Below are 12,126 nucleotides of genomic sequence, written 5' to 3'. Positions count from 1 at the left end.
CAGAGCGAATAAGGCACTGTCAGTGCCACAAAGCAAGGTAGAGCCTACTCCACTGTTCAGCTACATCACATTTTACGCCCCCCAAGAACAAGCAGAGGCAGAGCAAGCAGAGAAGGAGAGACTACTCAGCACAGCACAGCCAATCTCCAGAGATGAGATATGGGAGGCTCAACAGGAAAATCCAGCGATCGGAAAAGTGTGGGAGTACAAGATGAAAAACCAGAGGCCAAGTGCGATGTCATTCACACAGAGGACAGTGAAGTGAGAGCCTTGCTAGGGAATGGGGAAAACTAGAGATCAAACCAGATGGAACACTACACAGGAGAAGTAATTCCAGATGTCAACTCGTTCTTCCCAAGCTCTATCATCCTCAAGTGACATCTGGGCACAGAAAGAACATTGAGCTTAATCAGAGACCGGTTCTACTGGCCCAAAATGCAGCATGATGTGGAACACTTTGTGAAAATAATTGTGCGAGTGCCTGAAGAAGAGGAAACCAAACAGACCAACACGAGCACCCATGAAGAGCATCTAAACCACTCAGCCCTTTGAGGTAGTCTCTGTAGACTTCCTTCACCTGGAGGTTAGGAGTACATTCTTGTTGTGATGGACCACTACACACACTTTTCCCAAGCCTATGCCACCACAAACAAGTCAGCCAAGACAGCGGCAGACAAACTGTTCAATGACTTTGCACTGAAATGTGAATTTCAAGGGAAAATACACCATGACCAGGGAAGATAACTTGAAAACCAACTGTTACATTGACTGAAAGAGCTCTGTGGAATATAAGGGTCACACCACTCAGTTTCACCCACAGGAGATTTAATTGTACTCTTGCCTCCATGCTCAGAACACTAACATAGGAACAGAAGACTGGAAAAGCTACTTACCCAAGGGCCTTTATGTCTGCAACTGTACTTCAAGTGATGCTACAGGCTACTCACCATTCTACTTACTGTTCGACACGCCTCCACGACTCCCCATCAATCTCCTGTTTGGGATAGAAAGAGAGGACAATCCAGGATAAGGATAAAAGCACTCCATCGAAATCTTTTGTTGCCATGTGACTTCCTACCTCTAGCTGAAACCCCAGAACAACCTCAGAGCAAATACAGAGTAAAAACAAGACAGAGTTACAGAACAAAACAGAGACCCCATGTGACACAGCGAGGACGAGTCTGATGACAAGTTCCAGACAGGACTACTTACCTGGTCATCTACCGAGCCACCACACTGAACCCCACAGCGCATGAGTTCCATTCTCAGAGCACACCTGAAGTACAGGAGAGGTGTCAATTGCCACAAATGGCTGAAGAGGAACAGGAGTCAAACTTAGCTAGAGAAGGAGGGGAAAGGGTGCTGGCTGCAGAGACATGGATGACAGTCAGGATACAGCGGAGGACTCTGAACCTGAAGATTGGCAGAACGCAGGTCACAGAATCCAAAAAGAGAGAGGAGACAGCCAGAGGCTCTAACTTATGCAACTCCTGGGCAGCCCAGCTTCACACAGAGAACGTTGACAGCTAAACAGATATCAATGAACTCTTATTGAAGACCTTAGTAAATTAAATAGACTTAGTATTCTCTTTTTTTTCTTCCACCTTCACTATATTTAACCAGGTAGGCCAGTTGACAACAAGTTCTCTTTTACAACTGCGACCTGGCCAAGATGAAGCAAAGCAGTGCGACAAAAAACAAACAACACAGAGTTACACATAAACAAACGTACAGTCAATAACACAATAGAAAAGTCAATGTACAGTGTGTGCAAATGTAGAAGAGTACGGAGGTAGGCAATAAATATGCCATAGAGGCGAAATAATTACAATTTAGCATTAACACTGGAGTGATAGATGTGCAGATGATGATGTGCAAGTAGAGATACTGGGGTGCAAAAGAGCAAGAGGATAAATAACAATATGGGGATGAGGTAGTTGGGTGTGCCATTTACAGATTGGCGGTGTACAGGAACAGTGATCGGTAAGCTGGTCAGACAGCTGATGCTTAAAGTTAGAGAGGGAGATATAAGACTCCAGCTTCAGAAGTTTTTGCAATTCGTTCCAGTCATTGGCAGCAGAGAAATGGAAGGAAAGGCGGCCAAAGGAAGTGTTGGCTTTGGGGATGACCAGTGAAATATACCTGCTGGAGCGTGTGCTACGGGTGGGTGTTGCTATGGTGACCAGTGAGCTGAGATAAGGCGGGGCTTTACCTAGCAAAGACTTATAGATGACCTGGAGCTAGTGGGTTTGGCGATGAATATATAGTGAGGGCCAGCCAATGAGAGCACACAGGTCGTGGGTAGTATATGGAGCTTTGTTGACAAAACAGATGGCACTGTGATAGACTACATCCAATTGTAGGCCTGTTAGAATACATAAATCATGACAGATTTGACGAATATCCACTGTGTTAGATCAGATTTGATGAATGCGCGCCAACCTGTTCAAGGGAACGTCTGTATTCCATTGATTCCTTTACCGCTGTCACGTTCGTCGTAGGAAGGAGACCAAAGCGCAGCGTGGGTATCGTTCCACATCTTTTATTTTAATGTGAAACTTTGCAAGACAAACAATAAACTATAAACAAAACACAAACTGTGACGACAGCGGTGCAACATGCACTAACTCAAAATAATCTCCCACAAGCACAGGTGGGAAAAACAACTACCTAAATATGATCCCCAATTAGAGACAACGATGACCAGCTGCCTCTAATTGGGGACCATACAAAAACCCCAACATAGAAAAAAGAAACTAGTACCAAACAACATAGAACTAAATAAACTAGATAAACCCCCCCCAGTCACTCCCTGACCTACTCTACCATAGAAAATAAGAGCTCTCTATGGTCAGGACGTGACAACTGCATCTATAGGGCCCTAAAACCACCAAGGCAGAAATTTAACTTGTACTTGTAATCTAAAACTGTGATGTCACAAAAATAAAACTAATAATAATAATTTATACAATTTCTGTAGCGCTTTTCATAACAATCTCAAAGCGCTCCAAAAGCAAAAAACAAACAACCAATACATCATCATGAGTAGCTTAGCTATAGTTAGCTAGGTCAACCAATACATCATCATGAGTAGCTTAGCTATAGTTAGCTAGGTCAACCAATAGAAGCCAAGTATTTGAGTGCATGCATCCTCCAAAGCTGGAGAGGGACAGTTCATTGATTGATCAGAGGAAGGTGGTCAGGGAGATGTTTGATGAAGATGTAGTCTGGTGATGTTCTTGTAGAAGGCTTCTCTGGGAACAAGCCTGAGTCATGTAGCCACTGGACAATTTATGGCACACTTGGGTGATGCTTCAGCAGCTCTGGGCACCAGAAAGCTCACCAAACACAGTTCAGAGTAGTAGCCAGTCGTCCTAATTACGAGCCCTCTGCCTCAGCACTGCATTCCTCTACTGCAACTCCCATTCCTCTCAAGCTTCAGGTGACTCTTCAATTTATGTTTTCAAAAGATCATGAACCAGCAGCCAGGTGAATAAAAAAAGCTGGCACAATGTCCAGCTGTATCATTCGAACAAAAACGATAAGCCAGCTAGCTAGCTAGCCAAACCCAAAAGAGTTGACCTGCCAGTCTATCTGCAAATCTGTGGGTCAAATATGCAATAAAATTCAATGTTTTTAAAAAACAAAACAGCCAATGAAAAAAAAACACTTAGAAACAACAAAATAACTAAATATGTACATATTTACAGGAGCTCTCTGCTTAGGTTGTTACTAGGGCGCCGTGTCAACCAACACAGGGGTAATGCACCTATTAAAGGCCTTGTTGTTCCCGTGTTTGTTGAGACTGCATTCACGATAAACATTGCATATGTTGGCTTTATCGGAAATGACTGCATTGACGACAAAGCGCGATCTGATTGAATCGCGGCCTTAAACTCTAAGGGCTCTATTCAATCAGACCCTCAATAGCTGCCATCCGCATAGCGGTTGTTTTGCTGCTGTCGGAGGTGGGACTACATTAGAGCTGTCAAATCATAAGGCATTTCTTGGCATTATACCTAAACCCAAATATTTGATTTCATAGAGGGAGAAAACACGTGCATTGTCATGTCACAGAGAGAGAGAGAGAGAGAGAGAGAGAGAGAGAGCGTGAGCATTGGATATAGGCTTGTCCCAAAAGAGAGACCTGTGGTACTGTACTGTAAGCACATCCAAGCTCACCCAGCCATTGAAAAATAACGTCCTTTCATTCCCTCAGTGAGATCAGACTGGGTGGATATTTGAGAGGCCTGATCCAGGAAGGACCTGGACACACCTGTCTCCCCCAGTCAGAGACACAACAGCTGGGCTGCTGACGCACCAGAGGATGGTTCACTGAAAATCTGTGAAAAATGGTTCCTACACAAAACCACTGAGCTGAGAGCCTTGCTGACAGTGGGGTTGGCAGGGTCATATCTGACAGGTTCAGATCATGTTTTTCCCCCTCCTGACATAGCACGGCTCAGAGTCAGTTAGAAAGAGGATCTGGATGATACTCAGTCTCAATCACTCTGCTAATGGCAGAGAGGACAAGACAATATGTGATTTGTAGGGACAGATACACCAATACATAAAAGCAAGAGGTGGTCTCTCTTTAAACTAATTTCTGAGGTTAAAAATATATTTACGTCATTGACGATGATGATCAATGGCGATGATGATCAATGGCAATCTCACAGGTGAGGTAAAGACTTGTAGTGTCAGTGGATGAAGTAGTGAAGTTTTCATGATGTGTAACATTGTCTAAGACCTGACGAGTTATGTTAGGTCCCCAAACCAATGCCTAGTCTTTACCTCAACGTAAAAAAGCCCACTGGTCACAGACGTCAACGCCTATTCCATGTTGGCTCAACATAATTTCATTCAAATGACATGGAAACAACATTGATTCAACATGTGGGTGCCCAGGGGGAGTTTTGTGGTTTGTACACAACCCTGATTCAACAGTCAGTCATACGCATGGTATAAACCATCTCTTCTCATCTCAACAATCTGTTGTACATTACCTGGAATGTTGTTTGAAAGGGAATGTCTCTTTAACTTATTTTACTCTAACTCTGTTGGGCAGCCTTGTATCAGAGCCAAACCCCTATGTTTAAGATGAACAACTGACATGCACCCAAACACAGATACACACATGCACACACAAAGAGAGAGAGAGAGAGAACATCTGTCTGGTTTAAAGCACTAGAGAACAGTTACCTCACCAGCCACTAGGCCTCTGAGTGACAGGGAGAAGCCCCTTGGCAGCATCCCGGAGGACGACAGGGGAATTGAATCATCATAAAGAGATATAAATTGCTTTTTAAGGGCCAAAACATAAAGTTTAAGGAGAATGAGGAGCTCTGGCACGAGAGGCAGGGGAGTCGTTGACTTGCTGCTGCATACTGTGGCTGATATCATGTGTTGTTACACGGTCAATGTGAATGTGCCTTTAAGGTCGCTGTGCTCACATCAGCAGTCAGATCATATGCTGTACTGTCTGTATATCACTATCTGTCCATGCACTGTGGGGGGTTTCCATAGAAATGTACCGGAAGAACTCATGTATCAATGTGGAGTCAACGAGGAGAACACAGCCTGTTGCAAACTGCTATATTGACACTATTTGTGCCATGTCAGAATAGAATAGACACAACATGGCCACTGGCTGGGGTTCAGACCTATTCTTTGTATGTTCAGAATGTCTACCCACACTTAAACCTCTTCAACTCAATGGTAAAGATAAGGATTTGAGATGGTTAAAGTGGTCCTGGCCTGATGATATAAGACAGAAAGACCAATAGACCCTTGTCCCATGATGATGACCTCAAGAGCTCTATCAGCCAATGAACTCACTCTCACCCTGAGACCGCTGCTCTGCTGGCGAGGCACGTGGGCTGAATGGAGCAGTAAATCAAATCAAATCAAATTGCATTTGTCACATAAGCCGAGTACAACAAGTGTAGACCTTACAGTGAAATGCTAACTTACAACCCCTAACCAACAAAGCAGATTAAAAATAAAAATTTGACAAAAAAATACAGTCAAAAAAGAGAATAAGAAATAAAAGTAACAAATAATTAAAGAGCAGCAGTAAAATAACAATAGCGAGGCTATATACAGAGTCAATGTGCAGGGGCACCGGTTAGTCGAGGTATAGTATGTACATGTAGGTAGAGTTATTAAAGTGACTATGCATAGATAATAACAGAGAGAAGCAGCAGTGTAAAAGGGGGGGGGGGGGGGGGGGGTGTAGCCATTTGATTAGCTGTTCAAGAGTCTTATGGCTTGGGGGTAGAAGCTGTTTAGAAGCCTCTTGGACCTAGACTTGGTGCTCCAGTACCGCTTGCCATGTGGTAGCAGAGAGAACAGTCTATGACTAGGGTGGCTGGAGTCTTTGACAATTTCTAGGGCCTTCCTCTGACACCGCCTGGTACAGAGTCCTGGATGGCTGGATGCTTGGCCCCAGTGATGTATTGGGCCGTATGCACTACCCTTTGTAGTGCCTTGCAGTCAGAGGCCGAGCAGTTGCCATACCAGGCAGTGATGCAACCAGTTAGGATGCTCTCAAAGGTGCAGCTGTAGAACATTTTGAGGATCTGAGGACCTATGCCAAATCTTTTCAGTCTCCTGAGGGGGAATAGGTTTTGTTGCGCCCTCTTCATGACTGTCTTGGCGTGCTTGGACCATGTTAGTTTGTTGGTGATGTGGACACCAAGGAACTTGAAGCTCTCAACCTGCTCCACTAAATCCCCGTAAATGAGAATGGGGGTGTGCTCGGTCCTACTTTTCCTGTAGTCCACAATCATCTCCTTTGTCTTGATCACGTTGAGGGAGAGGTTGTTGTCTTGTCACCACCCGGCCAGGTCTCTGACCTCCTCCCTATAGGCTGTCTCGACGTTGTCGAGACAAAAACTGCCTGGCCGTGCAGTCATGAGTGAACAGGGAGTACAGGAGGGGACTGAGCATGCACCCCTGAGGGGCCCCCGTGATGAGGATCAGAGTGGATGTGTTGTTACCTACCCTTACCACCTGGTTGCGGCCCATCAGGAAGTCCAGGATCCAGTTGCAGAGGGAGGTGTTTAATCCCAGGGTCCTTAGCTTAGTGATGAGCTTTGAGGGCACTATGGTTTTGAACGCTGAGCTATAGTCAATGCGTAGCATTCTCACATAGGTCTTCCTTTTGTCGAGGTGGGAAAAGGAAGTGTGGAGTGCAATAGAGATTGCATCATCTGTGGATCTGTTTCAGCGGTATGCAAATTGAGTGGGTCTAGGGTTTCTGGGATAATGGTGTTGTGAGCCATGACCAGCCTTTCAAAGCACTTCATGGCTACAGATGTGAGTGCTGTGGGTTGGTAGTCATTTGGTAGGCACAGGCACTATGGTGGTCTGCTTGAAACATGTTGGTATTACAGACTCAGACAGGAAGAGGTTGAAAATGTCAGTGAAGACACTTGCCAGTTGGTCTGTACATGCTCGGAGTACATGGTAATCCATCTGGCCCTGCGGCTTTGTCAATGTTGACCTGCTTTAAGGTCTTACATCGGCTGCGATGAGCATGATCACACAGTTGTCCGGAACAGCTGATGCTCTCATGCGTGTTTCATTGTTACTTGCCTCGAAGCGAGCGTTGAAGTAATTTAGCTTGTCTGGTAGACTCATGTCACTGTGCAGCTCTTGACTGTCCTTCCCTTTGTAGTTTGTAATGGTTTGCAAGCCCTGTGTAACGCCCTGGCCATAGAGAGGGGTTTTTGTTCTCTATTTTAGGTTAGGCCAGGGTATGACATGGGTGGGCGTTCTAGGTTTCTTTTTCTATGTTGGTGGTTTTCTTTTTTTTGGCCGTGTATGGCTCTCAATCAGGAACAGGTGTAGATCGTTGTTGCTGGTTGAGAGTCTGTTTCGTCGTTTGTTTGTTTATTTTGTTCACAGTGTCTTTCTTTAAATAAATAAGAAAGATGAACCCAACTCACGCTGCGCCTTGGTCTACCTTTGACGACGGACGTTACACCCTGCCACATCCGACGAGTGTCGGAGCCGGTGTAGTACGACTCGATCTTAGTCCTGTATTGATGCTTTGCCTGTTTGATGGTTCATCAGAGGGCATAACGTGATTTCTTACAAGCTTCCGGGTTAGAGTCCCGCTCCTTGAAAGTGGCAGCTCTACCCTTTAGCTCAGTGCAGATGTTGCCAGTAATCCATGGCTTCTGGTTGGGGTATGTACGTACAGTCACTGTGGGGACGACATCATCGATGCACTTATTGATAAATCCAGTGACTGATGTGGTGTGGTGTACTCCTAAATTTCATTTTTTTTAATTTCACCTTTATTTAACCAGGTAGGCTAGTTGAGAACAAGTTCTCATTTGCAACTGCGACCTGGCCAAGATAAAGCAAAGCAGTTCGACACATAAAACAACACAGAGTTACACATGGAATAAACAAACATACAATCAATAATACAGTAGAAAAATCTATATACAGCATGTGCAAATGAGGTAGGATAAGAGAGGTAAGGCAATAAATAGGCCATGGTGGCAAAGTAATTACAATATAGCAATTAAACACTGGAATGGTAGGATGTGCAGAAGATAAATGTGCAAGTAGAGATACTGGGGTGCAAAGGAGCAAGATAAATAAATACCGTATGGGGATGAGGTAGATGGGATGGGCTATTTACAGATGAGTTATGTACAGGTGCAGTGATCTGTGAGCTGCTCTGACAGCTGGTGCTTAAAGCTAGTAAGGGAGGTAAGTCTCCAGTTTCAGAGATTTTTGCAGTTCATTCCAGTCATTGGCAACAGAGAACTGGAAGGAGAGACGGCCAAAGGAAGAATTGGCTTTGGTGGTGACCAGTGAGATATACCTGCTGGAGCACGTGCTACGGGTGGGTGCTGCTATGGTGACCAGTGAGCTGAGATAAGGTGAATAGCTAGCCCGTGATGCCTGGGCTATGTACTTAGAATATTGCAAAATGTGCTTTCACCAAAAAGCTATTTTAAAATCGGACATATCGAGTGCATAGAGGAGGTCTGTATCTATAATTCTTAAAATAATTGTTATACTTTTTGTGAACGTTTATCGTGAGTAATTTAGTAAAATGTTAGCGAATTCCCCGGAAGTATGCTAGCTCTGAACGTCACATGCTAATGTAAAAAGCTGGTTTTTGATATAAATATGAACTTGATTGAACAAAACATGCATGTATTGTATAACATAATGTCCTAGGGTTGTCATCTGATGAAGATCATCAAAGGTTAGTGCTGCATTTAGCTGTCTTCTGCGTTTTTGTGACATTATATGCTAGCTTGAAAAATGGGTGTCTGATTATTTCTGGCTTGGTACTCTGCTGACATAATCTAATGTTTTGCTTTCGTTGTAAAGCCTTTTTGAAATCGGACAGTGTGGTTAGATTAACGAGAGTCTTGTCTTTAAATAGCTGTAAAATAGTCATATGTTTGAGAAATTGAAGTAATAGGATTTTTAAGGTTTTGAAAATCGCGCCACAGGCTTCAAGTGGCTGTTACGTAGGTGGGACGAATTCGTCCCGCCTAGCCCAGAGAGGATAACATAATGTCCTAGGGTTGTCATCTGATGAAGATCATCAAAGGTCAGTGCTGCATTTAGCTGTGGTTTGGGTTTATGTGACATTATATGCTAGCTTGAAAAATGGGTGTCTGATTATTTCTGGCTGGGTACTCTGCTGACATAATCTAATGTTTTGCTTTCGTTGTAAAGCCTTTTTGAAATCAGACAGTGTGGTTAGATTAACGAGAGTCTTGTCTTTAAAATGGTGTAAAATAGTCATATGTTTGAAAAACGTTTTTGCATTTTTTAGGTATTTGAATAACGCGCCACGGGATTACACTGGCTGTTGAGTAGGTGGGACGCTAGCGTCCCACCTAGCCCATAGAGGTTAAGGAGATGTATATCTATAATTCTTTCAATAACTTGTCAATTTTATCAACGTTTATAATGAGTATTTTTGTAAATTGATGTGCACATTCACCGGCAGTTTTGGTGGGAATACATTTTCTGAACATCACGCGCCAATGTAAAATGGGGGTTTTGGATATAAATATGATTTTTTTCGAGCAAAACATACATGTATTGTGTAACATGAAGTCCTATGAGTGCCATCTGATGAAGATCATCAAAGGTTAGTGAATATTTTAGCTGTATCTTTGGTTTTTGTGATGCATGTCCTTGCTTGGAAAATGGCTGTGTGGTTTTTCTTGTGAAGTTTATGTCCTAACATAATCTAATTTTATGCTTTCGCCCTAAAGCCTTTTTGAAATCGGACAATGTGGTTAGATTAACAAGAAGTTTATCTTTAAAATGGTGTAAAATAGTTGATTGTTTGAGAAAATGAAATTATGAGATCTTTGCTGTTTTGTATTTCACGCCATGCTATTTCACTGGCTGTTGAATAGTGTGTCCCACAGGTGGGACGGCCACCTGTCCCACCAGGGATATAAGTATTTGACCCACTCTCAATCAGAAAGATTTCTGGCTCCCAGGTGTCTTTTATACAGGTAACGAGCTGAGATTAGGAGCACACTCTTAAAGGAGTGCTCCTAATCTCAGTTTGTTGCCTGTATAAAATACACTTGTCCACAGAAGCAATCAGTCAATCAGATTCCAAACTCTCCACCATGGCCAAGACCAAAGAACTCTCCAAGGATGTCAGGGACAAGATTGTAGACCTACACAAGGCTGGAATGGGCTACAAGACCATCGCCAAGCAGCTTGGTGAGAAGGTGACAATAGTTGGTGTGATTATTCGCAAATGGAAGAAACACAAAAGAACTGTCAATCTCCCTCGGCCTGGGGCTCCATGCAAGATCTCACCTCGTGGAGTTACAATGATCATGAGAACAGTGAGGAATCAGCCCAGAACTACACGGGAGGATCTTGTCAATGATCTCAAGGCAGCTGGGACCATAGTCACCATCAAAACAATTGGTAGCACACTACGCCGTGAAGGACTGAAATCCTGCAGCGCCCGCAAGGTCCCCCTGCTCAAGAAAGCACATATACATGCCCGTCTGAAGTTTGCCAATGAACATCTGAATGATTCAGAGGACAACTGGGTGAAAGTGTTGTGGTCAGATGAGACCAAAATGGAGCTCTTTGGCATCAACTCAACTCGCCGTGTTTGGAGGAGGAGGAATGCTGCCTATGACACCAAGAACACCATCCCCACCGTCAAACATGGAGGTGGAAACATTATGCTTTGGGGGTGTTTTTCTGCTAAGGGGACAGGACAACTTCACCGCATCAAAGGGACGATGGACGGGGCCATGTACCATCAAATCTTGGGTGAGTGCGTGTGCGTGTGTGCGTGCGTGCGTACATGATGCATGGGCTCCATGTCTACCTGACTCAGCGTTTCCTGCTGTACTGTTTTGTGTTCCATTCATCAGAGGCACCAGCGGACCAGGCCTTTTCCTTAAGCACATGTGGGTGATGAAGGAGTTGGATTGGTTGGATTTATCTGCAATGTCCGTCAGGGAAGTGAGTCCCCCGGGCACGCAGCCATTCAATGAAGTTCCTACATACAGTTTAATATCCAGTACCAGGGAAAACATCGATCAACAGGCTAATTCATCTCTAACAGGTTTTGGAGTTCCTCCAAGCCAAATGTTTCCCCCTCCAGGCAGTACCCATTTCTGTATCTATGTCTGGGTAAGATACACTCTTAGAAAAAAAGGAACCTAAAAGGGTTTTTCGGCTGTCCCCATAGGAGAACCCTTTGAAGAATCCTTCTGAGTTCCAGGTAGAACCCTTTTGGTTCTTTCCACAGAGCGTTCTAAATGGAACCAAAAAGGTGTTCTCCTATAGGGACAGCCGAATAACCTTTTTGTAGGGGTCATAAAAAGCCACAATGTAATAGCATGTCTCTGAAATTTGCTCTGAAAATACCCAAATATAACAATGAGGGTGTAGAGAGGATTCTAGGTTGGAAAACACATAGCTACCCAGCGTTCCAGGGCTCGGAAGTTGCACTCATATATTAAAACAGATACAGGATCAGCTTACCATCTCCAAACCCCAAACCTAACCATAACAGGGGAAACACAAAACTCACCTCAGATCTGTGTCCAGGGTAAACTTCATCCTACATTACTTGTACGGAGATGGAGG

This window comes from Salmo salar, chromosome 25 (genome assembly GCF_965601325.2).
Source record: "Salmo salar chromosome 25, fSalSal1, whole genome shotgun sequence".
NCBI classification, from domain to species: Eukaryota; Metazoa; Chordata; class Actinopteri; order Salmoniformes; family Salmonidae; genus Salmo; species Salmo salar.
This window is presented reverse-complemented; position numbering follows the sequence as displayed.